Source organism: Pelodiscus sinensis, chromosome 9, assembly GCF_052426305.1.
Source record: "Pelodiscus sinensis isolate ZL-2025 chromosome 9, ASM5242630v1, whole genome shotgun sequence".
Classification (NCBI taxonomy): domain Eukaryota; kingdom Metazoa; phylum Chordata; order Testudines; family Trionychidae; genus Pelodiscus; species Pelodiscus sinensis.
The window spans coordinates 36,060,975-36,078,152 of NC_143060.1; the positions used below are offsets into that span (position 1 = coordinate 36,060,975).

The 17,178-nt window shown below is 42.4% G+C and overlaps 1 protein-coding gene across 10 annotated transcripts in view; it reads right to left on the reverse strand.

Moving 5' to 3' along the window:
• The window catches only part of TGFBR3 (transforming growth factor beta receptor 3), a 192,987-nt gene extending 175,986 nt beyond the window's left edge, over positions 1-17,001 (reverse strand). For 4 of the 10 annotated variants that reach the window (XM_075936517.2, XM_006137321.5, XM_075936523.2 and 1 more), the window contains exons 1-2: positions 16,682-16,852; positions 15,365-15,472 (exon numbers count right to left, since the gene is read on the reverse strand). The gene's annotated coding sequence lies outside the window, so the exon portion shown is untranslated. The other 6 variants (XM_075936518.2, XM_075936514.2, XM_075936519.2 and 3 more) reach the window with 4 other exon arrangements.
• Between the last annotated feature and the right edge of the window lie 177 nt (positions 17,002-17,178).

Sequence of the window (17,178 nt, forward strand, 5' to 3'; positions counted from 1 at the left end):
AATTAAGACGTGAAAAAGTACACAAAAAACAGGAACCTAAATGGTCCAGCTACAGTAGCAAATACAAATCTAAGTAGAGCTGAGGCAAGAGACATTTCCAAGAGGGTGCACCTGGATAGCTACTTTTGAGAGCAAGGCCACATGAATGTAAATCAAAAGTATGACTAAAGAAGCCTACTGAGGAAGAAGATGTTATGAAACATTCAATGGCAGAATTTGCAGCTTCAACATGGACTACTAAAAGGGGTCCAAGACCTCTGGACAACAAAATGTGCTGTAGAAAAGCAAGATATTGCGGTTCTCCTAAAATGACACAAAGTAAATATTCCTAGAGCAGTTAATCAGACAATTGACTACAATATCTCAGCAATGTTGCTACCTTTACATTTGCTGAATTCATATTTGTTTCTTTATAAGTATCGAAAAGTCCTATTTCCCCAGAATTCCCAGTCTTCTCATGGAAGACTTTAAACATATCTTCTTCTATGCCAGCATAAAGTCTGTCAGAAAAATCAGTTTTAATACTAAAATTTGCTCAGGGATTTCAGAAGTTAAAGCATCCTGCTTCAGACAGGCAGACAGACAATGTACAGTACTTACTTAAACAGGTCTTTCTCATAGGAGACTTCCTGGTCTCACTAACAGAGACTGCAAAGCGCTGTGTATTGACTACCCATGCACACTTTTATTTGGTCTGCTTCTGTATTTTAGCTAAATGATTACCGTATCCTATTCCTCTTAGCAACTTTTCTCCCTCCATCTTTATTCCTAACTCTTCTAATTCTGTAAGAGACTTCTCCCCATTATTCTTTTCTCTAAGCTCAGCACAGCAATAAATGTGTCTGCATAATGCCACAGAACGTTTCTGGAGTGCTTCCGTTTCCTACTTTGTATTTGCATTGCATGAGAGCTGGACATACTCATTGTTAAGCAGGTCTTTCCCTTAATGCTCCAATTTTTCCTTTTATTTCTGTTCCTCTAAGCCCTTTCCCCAAATGTCACCACCTGTTTCTGCAGTTATATCCTCCCCTTCACATGTATGTCCTTACTTTGCTTTAAATCTATTCCAACCCTAACATCTTTCTTGCGTAGCCTTTTCTGTCACTGGCCAAAGGATAGCTTCCACACCTCTTCATCTTTTCCTCATTACAACAGATTCTTTTAAATGCTGAAACAAAAGACAGAACTATGTAGCACTCTAAAGACTAACATGATGGTTTATTAGCTTTCGTGGGCCAGACCCACTTCCTAAGATCAATATGTGGAAGAAAATCGGCACAACCATATACAGGCAGTCCCCGGGTTACATGGATCCGACTTACATCAGATCCCTACTTACAAACGGGGAGAGGCAACCCCGCACTAGCTGCTTCCCTCCAGCAGACCAGGGAGACGCGAAGCTAGCGCCCCCCCCCCCCCTCCCAGCAGACCAGGGAGACGCGGAGCGGCTTTTTTCAGCAGACACCTCAGCTTGAGAATAAAGGACTGAGGGAAGTGAGGTGTGGGAGAATAAAACTGAGCTCTGGAGAAATGTTTGGCTAGAGTTTCCCCTACAATATGTACCAGTTCTGACTTACATACAAATTCAACTTAAGAACAAACCTACAGTCCCTATCTTGTACGTAACCGGGGACTCCCTGTATACCAAAGTGATACAATTAAAAAAAAGTGAACGCATGTGAAATTGACAAATCAAATTTTAGAACAGGGTGGGGGTAAGTTTCTGTGAGGTAGTGACATTAGGGGTGATAATTGGGGAAGCTATCTTTGTAATGAGTGAGATAATTAGAGTCTTTGTTTAAACCCATACATAGAGTGTCAAATTTAAGCATGAATGACAATTCTGGAGCTTCTCGTTGAAGTCTGGAGTTAAAATCTCTTTGAAGCAATATGCATGTTTTAAGATCATGAAGTGAATGATCAGTCTGACTGAAATGGCAGGCAACAGCTTTCTCTCTGAGAGTGTCTTATGTCTGTTTTGTGTGCATTGATTCTTTGGCAGTGTCTGAGACGTTTGTCCAATGTACATAGCAGACGGACACCTTAGGAACATGATGGCATAAATTATATTTCTGGATGAACAGGAATATGTGTTCTTAATCTTGTAACTGGCATGGTTAGGTCCAATAATGGTGTCAGCAGAGTAAATGTGACAAAGCTGGCACTGGGGTTTGTTGCAAGGGAAAGTTCCTGAGTTGGTATTAGTGTGACATGTCCTGTGGTTGTTGGTAAGAATCATCCTGAGGTTAGGTGGTTGTCTATAGGAGACTATGGCTCTGTCTCCCAGAGCCTCTTGGAGTGTAGTATCCTGTTCCAGTATAAGTTGTAGTTTATTGATAATGCGTTGGACGGTTTAAGTTGCGGGCTATAGGTGATGACAAGTGGTGTTCTATTGTTGGTTTTCCTGGGTCTGTCTTGAAGTAGATGGTTTCTGGATATTTGTCTGGCTCTTTCAATTTGTTTTTTTATTTCTCCGGGTGGGTAATTGAAGTTTATAAATGCTTGGTCGAGATCCTGAAGTGTCTGGTCTCTGTCAGTGGGATTAGAGCAGATGCGATTGTATCTAAGGGCTTGGCTATAGACGACAGATCGTATGGTGTGTTCTGGATGGGAGCTGGAGGCATGTAGGTAACTGTATGAGTCGGTGGGTTTTCTGTAGAGTGTGGTGTCTAATTTGTCATTGGTGATTTACACTGTGGTGTCCAAGAAATGGATCTCTCATGTAGAATGGTCCAGGCTGAGACTGATGGTGGGGTGTAGGTAGTTAAGGTCTCTGTGTAATGTATCCAGTGTTTCTTGGTCATGGGTCCAAATCATAAAGAATCACCCAACCATCAATCTCAGCCCACTCTGTTCTAAAATTTGATTTGTCAATTTCACACGCGTTCACTTTTTTTTTTTAATTGTATCACTTTGGTATATATGGTTGTGCCGATTTTCTTCCACATATTGATCTGAGGAAGTGGGTCTGGCCTACGAAAGCTCATCACCTAATAAACCATCTTGTTAGTCTTTAAAGTGCTACATAGTCCTGTCTTTCGTTTCAGCTACACCAGACTAAAACGGCTGCATCTCTATCACTATTCTTTTAAATGCTGTCGCCCTTCCACATTCACAACCAGTTGTTACCTTCAAGAGGCAAAATGCCACAGCACAAGACTCTCCCATCGTGTTGTAACAGCTCAAATACTTTGGTTACTAATGTGAACCAACTCCTGCTCACCTGAATCACTGACTTCAATGTGGACTACTCGGAAGAAGTCTGCAGGATTTGTCCTGGTGTTGTTTTGCCATAGCTACATGAACCCAAATTTCTAGGACATCCAAGAAAATCCTCCCAGGCCAAAGCTTTTTCATTTTTGTTTGTTTTAAACATGGCAACCATTTCACTTGTTTAACTATGTTCTCATTGGTTCTCTGTACAATGAAAATATGTATTGTACTGCACAAATAAAAAGCCTATTGTTCCTAATCAAGTATGCCCAATCTAGATGCTAGATTCAGTTACATAAGCATTCAATACATTTAACGTGGGCTTTGAAAGAAATGGTATAACCCCAAACTTATTAAACATCCATTTTCAAGAAATGTCTTTTTTATACTAGATGATGTTTATATTAATACTGTATGATTTGCATATCTCCAAGCTGAAAGGTACTAGCAAATATTATTGTAGGATTCAAAATGCACATCAATCTTTTTCATGTCTACAGCCAAGGTATGCATGCAAGTCCCCCTGTGCAGAACAGTAATTTATTCAGAAATCATAAAGGAGACTGCTTCTGATTTATAAACACCAAAGCAGTTTCATTATCAGGGAATAAACAGTAATAAAGTTAAACATCCTGACATATCAAAAGCTCAAGGAAAAATTTATTCTGATGCCTTGCCTAGCAGTTCGTATGCTGCTGTGCTTGTAATGGGACATTTCAACAAGTCGCAGTTAAAGGCTATGGGAACTGGAACAGGGCCAAGGGAAGAGTCTTTATGCCACTTAGAAACCGTGCCCTATTCCAGGTTACTTTTGTTTTAACATTTTCGTTTTGTTTTTACACTAACATATTAGGACAGGGGTGGGCAAAAGGCCCTCCATGGGCCAGATTCGGCCTGCTCAGAGGGCTGATCCAGCCCACAGATGTCCTGCCACTTCTCCACCCCCACACCAATCATGACCTAGGAATGGGGGAGTACCTGGCAGTTGACTAAGCACCAGAAGCTGGAGGGGAGGGGAGGGAGCGGGAGATTGTGTTCCCCGCCACCTCCAGGCCAATCAGGGCCTGGGGGTGGGGGAGAAGTTCATGAAGTCTCCTCCCACCCTGCCCTGCAAGGAGTGGGCAGCGCCTCCTGCCCTGCAAGAGGTTCGGCACTTAAGATTAAACTGCCAGCTTGGCAGGTGACTACGTGTGGCACTACCTTTCAGGGCAGGGGCAGACTTTGTATGCTCCCCTTGCCCCCAACTCCTGATTGACCTGGGGGTGGGGTGGGAAGTACGTGAAGTCTCCCACAGCCAGGGGCACTGGTGCCTAGAGGGAACAGCCAGCTGTTCAGACCAGGGAGGGGGACAAAGACTTCACATGCTCCCCCACCCACAGACCAATCAGTGTCAAGGGCGGGGAAGCACACGAGTGTCCTGGCCCCGTCCCTTTCCAGGGCAACCTGGGACCACTTCAGAAATTTTTTTTGAAGTGGGCCCTAGTCAAAAATTATTGCCCATCTGTATATTAGAGCATGTTCTGTTAAATTACAGAAAGCTACACAACATATACAATCAGTCCCTGAAAGCATGAGACAATTTCACCCTTTTTGATTGCAGGGCCCTGAAGTAGCAGCAAATTAGAATTGTACCCAACTAATGCACATCCTTGGCACAAAGATCTGATTAGGATGGGAGACAACCATTCTCAATCTTAATCTCAACTCAAGTTTCCCTTCAGCCTACACAGCTTTGCTATCAATTCACTTTAATTGTGAATTTGCATCAAAACAGCAAAATCATTGAACCAGACACCGTGGGAGTTTTGACTGAATCACCAATGTAGGATAGGGCCTGAATGTAAAAGGATAGACTGGAAGAAGAGAGAAACTATCTTTTTGTAGGTTAGAGATTTTTCTTACAGAGTGAGCTAAGAGGGCAACTATTCAGAGTAAAGACAGGTTTTCTTCATTATGGAAACTAGGGGACAATACCCACGGAACAAGAATTTACGACATCTCTACAGGAGAATCAGAGAAGACATGGAGAGAGGTTTTACAAAATTCCAGCATAGGTGGCTCTCTCCTCAGGTGGAAGGGGAAGTATACACGAGGAAATCCCCTCAGCAGAAGGAGTACACAAGTATCTCCTCATAGAGGAACGGGATAGAACATGCAGAATTCTCTTTACAATGAGGCATCGATTTCTGGGGACTGTGGAAATGCATCAGGACTCTTATGGAAGGGAATGTTTGGCAATTACTTTAGAATTTGATTTAAAAAAGGAGCAGTGGCAGGCTACTCATATGTAACCTCCACTCAGGGGCAGATGACTGTTTTGCGGGGCTCCGGGCAGCATAACTCCGCGGAGCCCCCCCCTTTGCCACGGTGCATGCGCCGCGACACCATGCGCATGCACAGTGGTGCCACAGCGCATGCGCGGGACTTTTTTAAGCGCGGGGCCCGGGGCAGCCGCCCCGTTCGCCCTGCCGTATATCCGCCCCTGCCTCCACTCACAAATACTGAATCAGGGCTTTTCTACTTTGACAAGAGCCTGTCAGTGACACCATGGATCACAGCATCTTTAAAAGAGACCAAGATGGATCGCCTAATGGTCTGAGTCTAATGCACTAAACTGTGTCTCACAAGATCTAGTCACAGCTCTACCACAGATTTAAGGTTGTATCAGTATCTAGACAGATAATATTAACTTATCTCATGGGGCTGTGGCAAGAGTAGTTCTTTTCAATTAGTGAAATGCGCAGATATTATGGCGATAAATGACACAGAAAAGCCTGTGAATAACAACCTAATTCTCCCTGCCCTCATTGTGTAATAGCACTGACAAAGTTGTTTGGATATTTTCCTGATGGCTGTTCAGGTAATAGGAGGAAGTGGAAGGGAAGGCAAAAACCTCTAATGATGACATATATTAGATAGAGAGTAACATTTTCAAAAGTATCGAAGTGACTTAAGAGCCTAAGTCCCATTTTCAAAAATAACTTATGCCAGTGGGAGCCAAGAGGTCAAATTCTAATGCTAGTCAATAGGAGCCAATGCCGTTTCTGAAAATGGAACAGGCTCCAAATTTTGGGTAACATTTTCAAAAGTGCTTAACAAAACTCCCCAATTACTACAGCACATATCTGCAGGACAGAGCTAAAAATCATCAAAACGATTAGAAGGCTCAAAGGAATAGGTCTGTACAACCTTTCCCCACTCAAAAGTTACGTTTATTTGGCCTAATCACCTTATTTTTGTGGTTTCTAATTGGAAACAGAATAAGTTTCCTGGCATTAAAGTATCTTACTCTACAAATACAATGCTTGCCAACTACCTCACACAAGTACCATTAATCTTGGTTTTATTTGGCTCAGCCCCTGACTGCACCCCTCAGCCAAAATGATAAACCACTCAAACATACATATCAAGAACCCTTGCTGTAACCCTGGCTAATGCATCATCTTTTTGTGGCCAGTCATAGCAACAGAACCCCAGCAGGATGGAACCTTGCCTCCACCCAGATCGAGTCTAGGTTTGAGATCTCATCGAAGGCAATTCCTTAATGCAATTTGTTTTTCCATAGACAGCAATAGATTATCTAAGACAAGCCCTAATGGAAAACTCTGTATCAGAAAACCATCTACATTAATCATTGGCCAATTTAAATCTGGGGTAGGAGTCATGTTCTCTTAAGGAAGTAAAAGAACGACTGTTTACAAGTGAGCGCACAGAACAATTCCCAGACAGGAAAAAAACGTGTGTACAGTTTTTACAAAAAAAAAAAAGAAAGTTAAAAATGATAAGCAGTTAAACTATTAGGAAACAGTTGTGTAAAAAAAGGGGGAGGGGCAAAAAAGCTGTTCTTATAAACATTTTAATGCATCAAGAGATAAAAGCTCCATTCTGGAGCAGAGTTTACTGAATTTTACTCTAGAATACATATTTGAGAAAGAAAGCAGAAACTCAAGCAAAAATACAGTTAAGATAACCATCAGTCAGTCAGTAATCAGTCTCTAAATCTTCAGAAGCACATTTATGAGTTAAGAAACTTCTCCCACATATGTGGGGAAGACCTTATAGTGCAACATTGGTAAAACAATGAGTCAAAATGTGCTTCCCTTTGAGTAGGTGTCATCTATCCTCCCACAAAACGTCTGCCAGATAATCACTGTAATTTATTTATCATGCAGAGAAGCACATTTAAGTTGAAATGAGATATTTGTAAAAATGAAGATAGGAAAATAAAGGCATGTTTCAGACAAGTACGCAAGAGGATTTAGCACACACATTTCTGTGTATCACCTGCATATGCCACACGATTCACAATCCATATATATTTCAACTCAATTGACTATAACTTGTGAAAACACTTGGTTTTTCTTTGGGAAAAAGGAAGACTTTCAACAGCTCAATTAACATTTTTTAAAACTGATTTATTCACAGGGCTGCAAAAGGCCCTGAACAGCATGTAATTAGTTATGAGTGCAAAGGCCAGAGGGAGGGAATGGGAAAACTGAAGGCTATCTATGAGCCTACTAATTTCTACTGACCTCTGGAGACTTCCTTAGTACACAGTACAAGCTGCATATGGGAGAAGATTATTAAGCCTTTTCACGTGAACAATTAACGGCCATACCAAAAAAAAAAAAAAAAAACCACCACACACACCATACATACATTCTCAAGTACTTAGAATACAATTTTGTATATCAAAATGTAACTAACCTGTCATAACTAAAATACAAAGTACTATAAGGCTATTAATACAATACTGCCACAGTTCTCAAGTATACTGGAGCAAGTTTATCCCTAGTGTAACCCTAATCCCTCCCTTCATTCAAGAAAGTCAAAAATATTCAGAGCATGTCAACACTTGAACGCTGTTGTGGGTTTTGCTGTTCTGGACCACTTAACACAGACAAGCTGTTGTGTGAGCAGTGCATTCACAACACACTGTTATCACCCAGTTAAATTATCTCCCTTTGAAATCAGTGCATCTACAAGACCCTGCACTATTTTAAATTAAGTGCTCAGCATTCTAGGCAGATACCCCACTATACAATGACCTGTCTGCATTCTGGGATTTCTCTCACCACCTCTTAAGGGTTCGGCCAATAAGCATTGACTGCTGGGATAGGGAGAACAAGAGTCCTGTGAAAGAAAGTAAAAGGGTACTCCCAGAATGCACTGTGATCTTTGTCATTTGCTGGAAAGGACTTCTGAGCAAAGAGCATGTTCCCTGGAGTTGAAGTGAAGGGTGTATCCTGGCAAACAGTGTTCCAAGGGCTACAGAAACCGGGTAGGCTGGGGTGGAATCCTTCAACATAACATCTCCATATTCTCTGCTAGCGTCATCTGCCTCTCCACCCTCCTCAGCAACTGTGCCTGTGAAATACTAGCCAGTGCCCTGTCCTTTTTCTCTGATGTATCCAGCTTAAGGAAACTCTCTCTCAACTCCTCTGTCTTTTTCCCCTCACTCTGCAGGGATGCAGACATAAGATTGACGTACCAATCCTTGTCCTTTTTCTCTTCATATGCACACTGGTCAGGTATTCACACACAGCTAGTACCCCTATCCCTGGATCATGCAAATGCGTTAGGTGCTATGGGGGGAAATGGAAGGGAGACAAAGAAAATGAGTTCTTGTCCGAATTGTACTCTACACAAAAGTGATAAAATGCTGCTTTTTCCTGATTTTGGAATACCCTTCCAAAGTTCATCCCATGTCTTCAGTGAGCTTGGAGATTGCAAGATGTTTTCAAAAACATTCTTCCCTGGTTGTATAAGGAGAGCTGGACCAGTGGTGATGAGGGGTGAATGAAGGATGAGTTAGCACATCTGGAGAGCAATTTACTAATTGCATATTTGTGTTCTTACCTAGGCTGCCAGTGCTAGGGCAGAGAGGAAGACAGGCCAGCTAGGAAAGGCCAACAGTTGCACTTGTCCCTCTACATGGGCGATGCTAACAGAGCTGAGCCGCTGTGCAGTCAGCATGCCAATACAGAGCACTACGTTCTCTCTAACACCCAAGGATCAGCATACAATGAATCACAAAATAAAAATGATTCTTCCGTAATCAAAAGAGAGGTATGCATGAACACCTTAAAATCCCTTTCCTTTTTGAAAAGTCTAACATGGAGTTGGATGCGTTACCTCAAGAGAACTGAAGTTTGCTCAAAGCTGAAGGAAGGCATTAATAAAACTGAGTCAGAAAAGCATTTTTCTTTCCTGTATCTGCTCCTACAAGGAATGCTTTCCTTTCAAACCTCTCATTTTTAATCCTTATGATAATGCTCTCTTGTACAGGTGGAAGAGGTGGGCTATTCACAGAAGAGAGATGGAGCAATAAGCACCACTGTAAATGCTGTTGAAATGGGACCTGGAAAGGTTGAATGGTGGCCGTATGTTTGTGTATTTCAGAGAAAGGAACAGTACAGAGCATATAAACTCAGAGAACCCCCATTTTAGCATCAGGCATGAAGATTAAAAGTGGAGGTGGTGGAGGGAGACTAGCCCCATAGGGTAGAACCCTGATGGTACCCAAGTTGTTTAAATATAGCACATCATATTTATTACACAAGTTGGTTTCTACTAAGATTCAGGTTGGTCCTCTGAGCATAATTTTTGGGAAGAGGTCTTCTGAGTCTCTGGCACTGCATCAATGAGATCTTGGATTTTAGGATGAATCCTCTCTGGATCTGCATCTGCAAGTGTATCCTCAATAGAGTCCATGATGTGCTGTGGTTCAGTAGTGATATCTCTGTCAAAAATATGGTCCATCTAAGCATGGTAGCTGCAGATCACACAAACCCTTCCAGAGATCTTATTGTCCCTAATACTCCTTCAGTCCCCACTCGTGCCATTCCTACTGCAGGCACTTCTGCTTTTGAAATGTCACAGGGAGCATGGGATGAGCAGGGACTCAAGCAGTTTCCTCCTCCCCCCGTGCTCACTGTGGGGACAGGAGCCGATGCTGGGAGGGGGGACAGAGGATTGGGGATGCTGCTGCAAAGCAGCAACTGTCCACAGGGGTCCCAATGGGGAGCTGCCTCCCTCCCCTGTGGACAGGAGCTGATGTCACCAAGCAACCTTTGTTCATGACAACCAAGGCTGTCCACCACGAACAGGGGCTGCTATTCTCAGTGCAAGCCAGGACCGAGCAGTCCCAGCTAGTGCTGATCACTGCACCTCTGCATTTTAAATGTAGTAAGAGCCCAGCAGCAGGTGTCTCCAAAGGCAGCAAGAGCTCATTCCTGGCTGGAGTCAGCTCCTGGAGCTACCCCCCCACTGCAGCTCTACACAGTGGCGCTTATTCACTAATTGTATAGTCAATACAAATTGTATTGACTATACTATTAGCCAGATAATGAGATTTTAACATGCTTAAAGAAAGCCCTGCTTTTTTAGCAAATACATGGCATGAGGTAAGAATGTTGGACATGACAAAAGCCTTTATTGCTCCTGGTGCACACAAAGATCCCACCTGTTTTCAATGGGAAATGTATAGGCATGCGGAAAACAGAGCTTAAGCGTTAAATGACTTTCTATTTTTTCCTCATCATCATAAAAATTACATTGCCCCCACTCCCTTTGCCCACAGAAAAACAACCTATGTATGTTAGTCCTAAATTTAACCATCTTCATCTCATGACCTTCAGATAAGCCATTCTCCTGGAATCTAAACCAGTCTTTCAAGGTCACAGAAGCACCCACTTAAAATGGGATTCCTCTCTCAGTTGAATTTTTTTCCATATCTTGTGACATACTGTTATAATTACACAAAAGCCAATTTGGGTCACCAGTATAACTTAAGTTAGACACTTACAACTAAGAAACACTTTTATTGAAGTGAATGAATTTAGGCAATGTCAAAAAAAATTCAAAACAGTTCATTTAGAAGTAGCAGTCACACCTGTAAAACAATACTGATATATCAGTTTCGCAAGACAAAACAATTTAATTCATTATAAATGCTATCAAACTAGCATACAACGTACTAATTACAAAAGTTTCTCTCTCAGGACTATAAAAGTCCACTCCGGTGAACTTTACAAATCAGAGACGCTGCACGCAGCAAAACACAAGACCCTTGCAAAACAACACCACATGATTAATTTAAAATTTTGCTTATTTCCCCCAAGAGAAAAAAAAAGAAGAAATTTTGGGATGGAAAAGAGACCAAGAAACTACTCCAATGTCCATATCTCAAAGGACTTTTGAGAGTTGTGTTCATATGTTTCAGTTAGGCCAGAAACAGAGAAATTGCTACTGTTTCAATGCTGCTCTACCACACAACCATCACTTCTGATGGCTTTCCATGGTTATGGAATAAAAGCAATTTCCACTTTACTGCTTCTTAATAGATTAAAGTAGGCTTAGCTACAAATGTACTACTAATGCTGTTAAAAGCTAGTGTACGTTTAATCTTCATACATATCAGTGCTATGGAAGAAATAATCCCATATTTACTGTATACAGACAGCTTTCAGCATTACAGGTCAATATCAAAACACACTAAAGATATTTCTAATCTGCAGCCCACAGAAATTGTGTGTACTCTGGTTAGGTTATATGCACCTAGATAACCTATTTAAGTTAAATATTTATTTGGCAACCAAATTATTAAATAAAACATTATAAAAGTACTAGAAAAATATTTGTAAAAGCTCCATTGATTTCAATTTTTTCCAAGCCTTTGCCAGTTGGCTGCACCAAGTTTCACTAACCTATACTAATAAACAGTAAGGGATGAATGTAGCAAACATGTGACCATCAAATATATATCTGTTTAGCAAGTACCTCAGAATAAAATAATAAGCAGACTACTGTAGGGACCAAAATGGAAAATCATTTCTGTTTGACATTTGATAAAATAAGCAAACAATGGTCAAGGACATTAACAATTCCATGAAATATGAATGGTGAGCTTTCATATCTAAAAATATTCCCTTCAATAGCAAAAGTCTTAGGGCAATCTTAAATAGTGAGCATGGTTTTGAGGGAGCTACAGTTCCCTGGTGACATGCAGGGGAAATTCTGACAACTTCAGCTCTAACACTGTAAGGGTGTGTCTAGACTACAGGGTTTTGTCAACAAAAGTGGATTTTGTCAACAAAACTATACCTGCGTCTACGCTACTGCCAAGTTCTGTCGACAGTAAGTCAACAGAACCTGGCAGTTTTGACGACAGCGGTAAACCTCATTCTACAAAGAATAATGCCTTTTTTCGACAGAGTTATGCCGAAAATAGGCGTTACTCCATCCACACTGTGCTTTTTCAAATAGAGCATCTAGACTGTCGAAAAAGCAGCTCGCTTTGTCGACAGAACTGGCTGTAGTCTAGATGCTCTTTTTCGACAGAGGCTTTGTTGACAGTACCTGTCAACAAAGCCTCTGTCGATAAAAGCCTGTAGTCTAGACGTACCCTAAAAGTTTGTTCATACTATTGCTCAGGTTGAATACATTTAATAATTGATTGTAAATGCCTGAATGCTAACTATGAAACATTTTTAAGTAGCAATTTCACTTATGCGTCTTAGGCAAACCGTAGAATTTGAACTAAGTTGAACTTTGGCACAATTTACACAGGCACAACTCTCATTGAAATCAGTGGTCAATATGCCAGCTATGCCACGGCTGAATTTAGTCTGCAGAAATAAAATAAACGTTTTTAAAAAGCACAACAAGCTAAAGCACCATGGTTTTACAATGTGGTTTACAATTTACCTTTGAAGAAACACTATTAGAAGTACAAACCCCAAATTTAACTAATTGCAATTAGAAGAGCCTACATGAATACAATGTTTGGTGTTCCCCCTGCTGGTTTTGCAATTAACTTAAACACTTCCTCAGAGCTGGGTATCACTTGATAATATTGATGTTTAAAGGATGTTTTGGCATGACAAGGAAATGGGAAAGGAAAAAAAAAAAAAGATTAGAGCTGTTCAACTTAGAAAGCAGGTGACTAAGGGAAGCGATATGATAGAAATCTATAAAGTCATGAATGGTATGAAGAAAGTGAATAGAGAATTGTTATTTACCCTTTCACACAACAGCAGAGCTAGAGGTCACCAAGTAAAATTAACTGGCAGCACATTTAATAGAAACAAGAGCAAGTGTGGGGAAAGTACAATGCAGAAACGTATCACCATGGGAATGTTTTGATGGCCAAAAGTATAATAGGTTAAAAAAAACCAGGATAAGATCATGAAGGACAGGTCTATTAATGGCTATAAGCCAAGATGATCAGGGACACAACCCCTATGATCCAGACTATGACTACCAGAAATGGATCACTCCACAACTGTCCTATTCTGTACACTCCCTTGAAGCTCTGCTATGGGCCATCAGAGATAGGATACTAGGAAAGATGAACTATAGGGTAGCCCACTGTGTAGTCCTTAGGTTCTTATGATGCTAAAGTTATGTTTGTTAAAAGAAAAAAAGAATGATTATGTACATAGAAACGTATTTTTAAATTGTCTGACTATCTGAAGTTCTGTATATACGTCCAAAAGCTAAATAAGAAGATAAAAGAGTCCTAGTTGGGAGGGGATTCACGTATCACACATTTAACACCACTTTCCCAGAAAAAGCCTGAGAGGAGACTGAAGTGTGACCACAAGACTAGCAAATTTGGGTTTAAGCAAACAACTAAGGGAAGCAAATTCCAGAACTGAAATCATACAAGTGTATTGCTGGAAGGGACCTCAAGAGATCATCATCAAGTCTAGATGCTATATCTTCACTGAAACAAACAGCCTAACTCCAAACCCCTCCTGATTAAACCAAGGAGTTTTTAGTTCATACAACTCAGCAGATTTCAAGAGCTGCAGTATCTTCCAGAAAGAGAGTCAAACTCTCTGGTAGCCAGGATCCAACCCATCTACAATTTAAAAGGTTAAGTGAAAGTTGTTCTAAAAAAAATGTATTTTTCCACGAAAACTTGTTCTGAGAATATTTTTACAAGTTTTCTATACAGCTCTAATTAAAACCAATCAGTATCAGGAATTCAGGAGGAACACTGGAGTAAGGTGCTTTTTGCAGAAAGTGCTACTAAAGAAATGAGTGTGTACATGCACACACACCCCCACAGTGAGTGTGTACACACACACACACACAGCGCTGGTTGTAGTCACTGGGTAATTCAACTTCTAAGATATGTGCTTCCTAAAAGCAATCCTGGGTATTGCTGCTATGGGAGCCTTCCAACTCATAGTCTAATCAGACCCTGGGGCTAGGGACATTAGTAACAAAAAGTGGGCACACTTCCTCAATCAAGGGACCAATTGTCATCTCCAGCATTTCTTCTGCTATTTACACAGTCAGTTAGCATTTCCTGATCTTATCTAGCTTGAGTTTCAGCCAGCTTGTCCTCATATCCAAGCCTCAGCACTAGCCAGAAAGGTAAATATAGTTGGAGGTGAGGTGAGTACTTATTACTGAGTAGGAGGGAGGGGAATTATCTAGTTTAATTTTATTAAACAACAGATTGCAATGGTTATCTGGAGGCAAGAAAAGTGTCATATCAAAATACTTTCTAGTAAAAGTTAATTATATTTATGCCTACTGGAAAATAAAATTATACACAGAAAAGTGTAAATGAATTAATAATCATTACTTATAGAGCTAAAGGCATTGAAATAATGTCATTTTGATAAACATAATAGCATTTACCGTGGAAAGTAAATTCAAGGACAAAAAGGGAAAATGGCATTGTGTACACCTCTATGCCTCAACTAATACTTGAAACACCCTTAATATCTAAAAAGCGAGCCAGATTTTTGCTATTTTGAGAACAACCACAACCATTCTTAAGGCTGATCAATTTCAAGTGACATAACTTTGCAACTATATGTGAAGCTGAAATTGTGAAAGGTTCGATAACTTTGTCACTTGCATTTAACTGTCCTTTAATTGGCCATATGACTTTCTTTGTTGTTATTTATGCAAGTAATATACAATTACAAATCTGGCTGAACTGCAGTACTTCCAAGGCAAAATATATGCAGCAATAAATCCCACATGTCAACATCTTTTTTCTGGAGCACATCAATGAAATTCTACCAAAATAACACACCACTGGTATTTGTTTTATCTTCCATTACACTAAACATTGCGAAATTATACACTGCAATTCTACACTAGAAAGTTCATAAGCCAAACTCACTGCTGGCATGATGAAGCGCCGGTTTATATCAGTCGTGAATTTGACTTGATGCCTTTATATAATCACTCATTTACTCTAACTTCTGTAGCTTTCTTGAACAGGCAGGATCTGTAAAACAAAGGAATTTGCACTAGAACACCTGTCACCTTCAATAGGAAAACTACCTGCCTCACAGCTCCATTTTTTTTCAAATACAGTGCTTTTCACTTGTAAACATTCCCCCATCTACAGCATCTTTGATTCTTTACAAACATTAATGAATTGATCTATATCCCACACATGTGGTGGACATCCTATGCCACCCAGCTGGTGACCATTCCTATCATCTTTTTACCTATGGGGGGGGAAAGAGAAGCACAAAAAAGTTAAATGCTTTTTCCAAATCATTAAGTTACCTCACTGAACTGTAAACAAATCCCAGATAATGCTAAAAAAATAATAAAAAAATCTCTACCACCAAACACCAAGACCCATGTTTGTGGTAAATAATCATATAAGGCCGCTAATTTGCTCTTTTATGTTGATGCCTTCACATTAAAAATCAATAGGATGCCCCCGGGGTGAGAATTCAGCTCCTATTGCTTAAAAGGTAATTGTTGTTTACTAAATATCCACCCTTACCAAGAATCAGAAACAGCCCTGGTCAACACACCATGCCAATAATAATAGTAATGTTTGCACAATAGCAAAGAATGTTAACAGAAGACAATATGCTCCAACTAAAGCCAGTCATCATTGTCTTGAGTTCACAGTCTCCACAGAAAACGTCAAGGGGGCCAACTTAAATGTCAGAGGATAACATCCTGCCAGTACTGACCCCAGTGCATCCATCCCAACGAAGTCAGTTCGCTCTGAGGGAAGACAGCGCGAGAGGGGAGGGAACGGAGGCGAGTCTGTGAACCCTGGGACTCTCCTGCGTGGCCCCGACACAAGTGCGGAGCCACTGAAGAGCCACCCAACTCCAAAGCAGACAGACAGACAGACGCGCGCTTGCGGGGACCCTCCCCAGTGCTGCGCGCCGCGTTACTTCCGCCCCCGCGGGGGGAGATGCCGCGCAGCAGGGCATCCCTGAGCGGCTCCCAGCGCAGGGCTCGCCCGGGCTAAACCCGCCCCACTGGCGAGCTCGCTCCGCCGCTCCAACGCCTTGCAGCGCATCCACACCCCCGATCGGAGCGGGGGCACGGCCGGAGCCCCCGCGCGCAGCAGCAGCAGCGGGGCCAGGAAAGTGGGGAGCAGCCCCGGCGCGGCCGACACCCCCCCGGACGCAGGATACCCTGCACCCACCCCCGGGCAGGGCTGCAGCTCGCCCGGACCTACCTCCACCCGGGACGCCCCGCAGCAGCCACTGCCGAGAAAACGGACAAGAACTTTCCCTGCGCGCCGCCGTGCAGCCCAGCTACGCCATCCGGAGCCAGCTGCCCCGGGCCGCAGCGGGAGCCGCTCCGAGGGGCCCCGAACGCGAGGAGGAGAGAAGCACCCAGCCGCGCCGCCACAAACCTGCGCTTCACCCCATGGGGCTGCGAGCCGCTCGGAGCAACACGCACCCGGGCGGGGCCTGCTGCTCGGCCGCGTCAATCAGCGCCCAGCGGCCCTGCTATTGGAGACGGGGCGGGGCCTGCGCTGGGATGGAGACTCCGCCTCCCTCCGGCCCGTTTGCTGCCCCAGCTGAGAGCTGCGCCCCGAGCGCTTCTTCGCCCGGTTTCCTTGCCCGCGGGGGGGAGCGTTTCCTCGCAGCCGCCGAGTGCGGAGCTGGGAGATTGGCTCGGGCGGGACACGCGCGGTGTGTCACCGAGAGGTCTCGCCCCTCTCCTCAG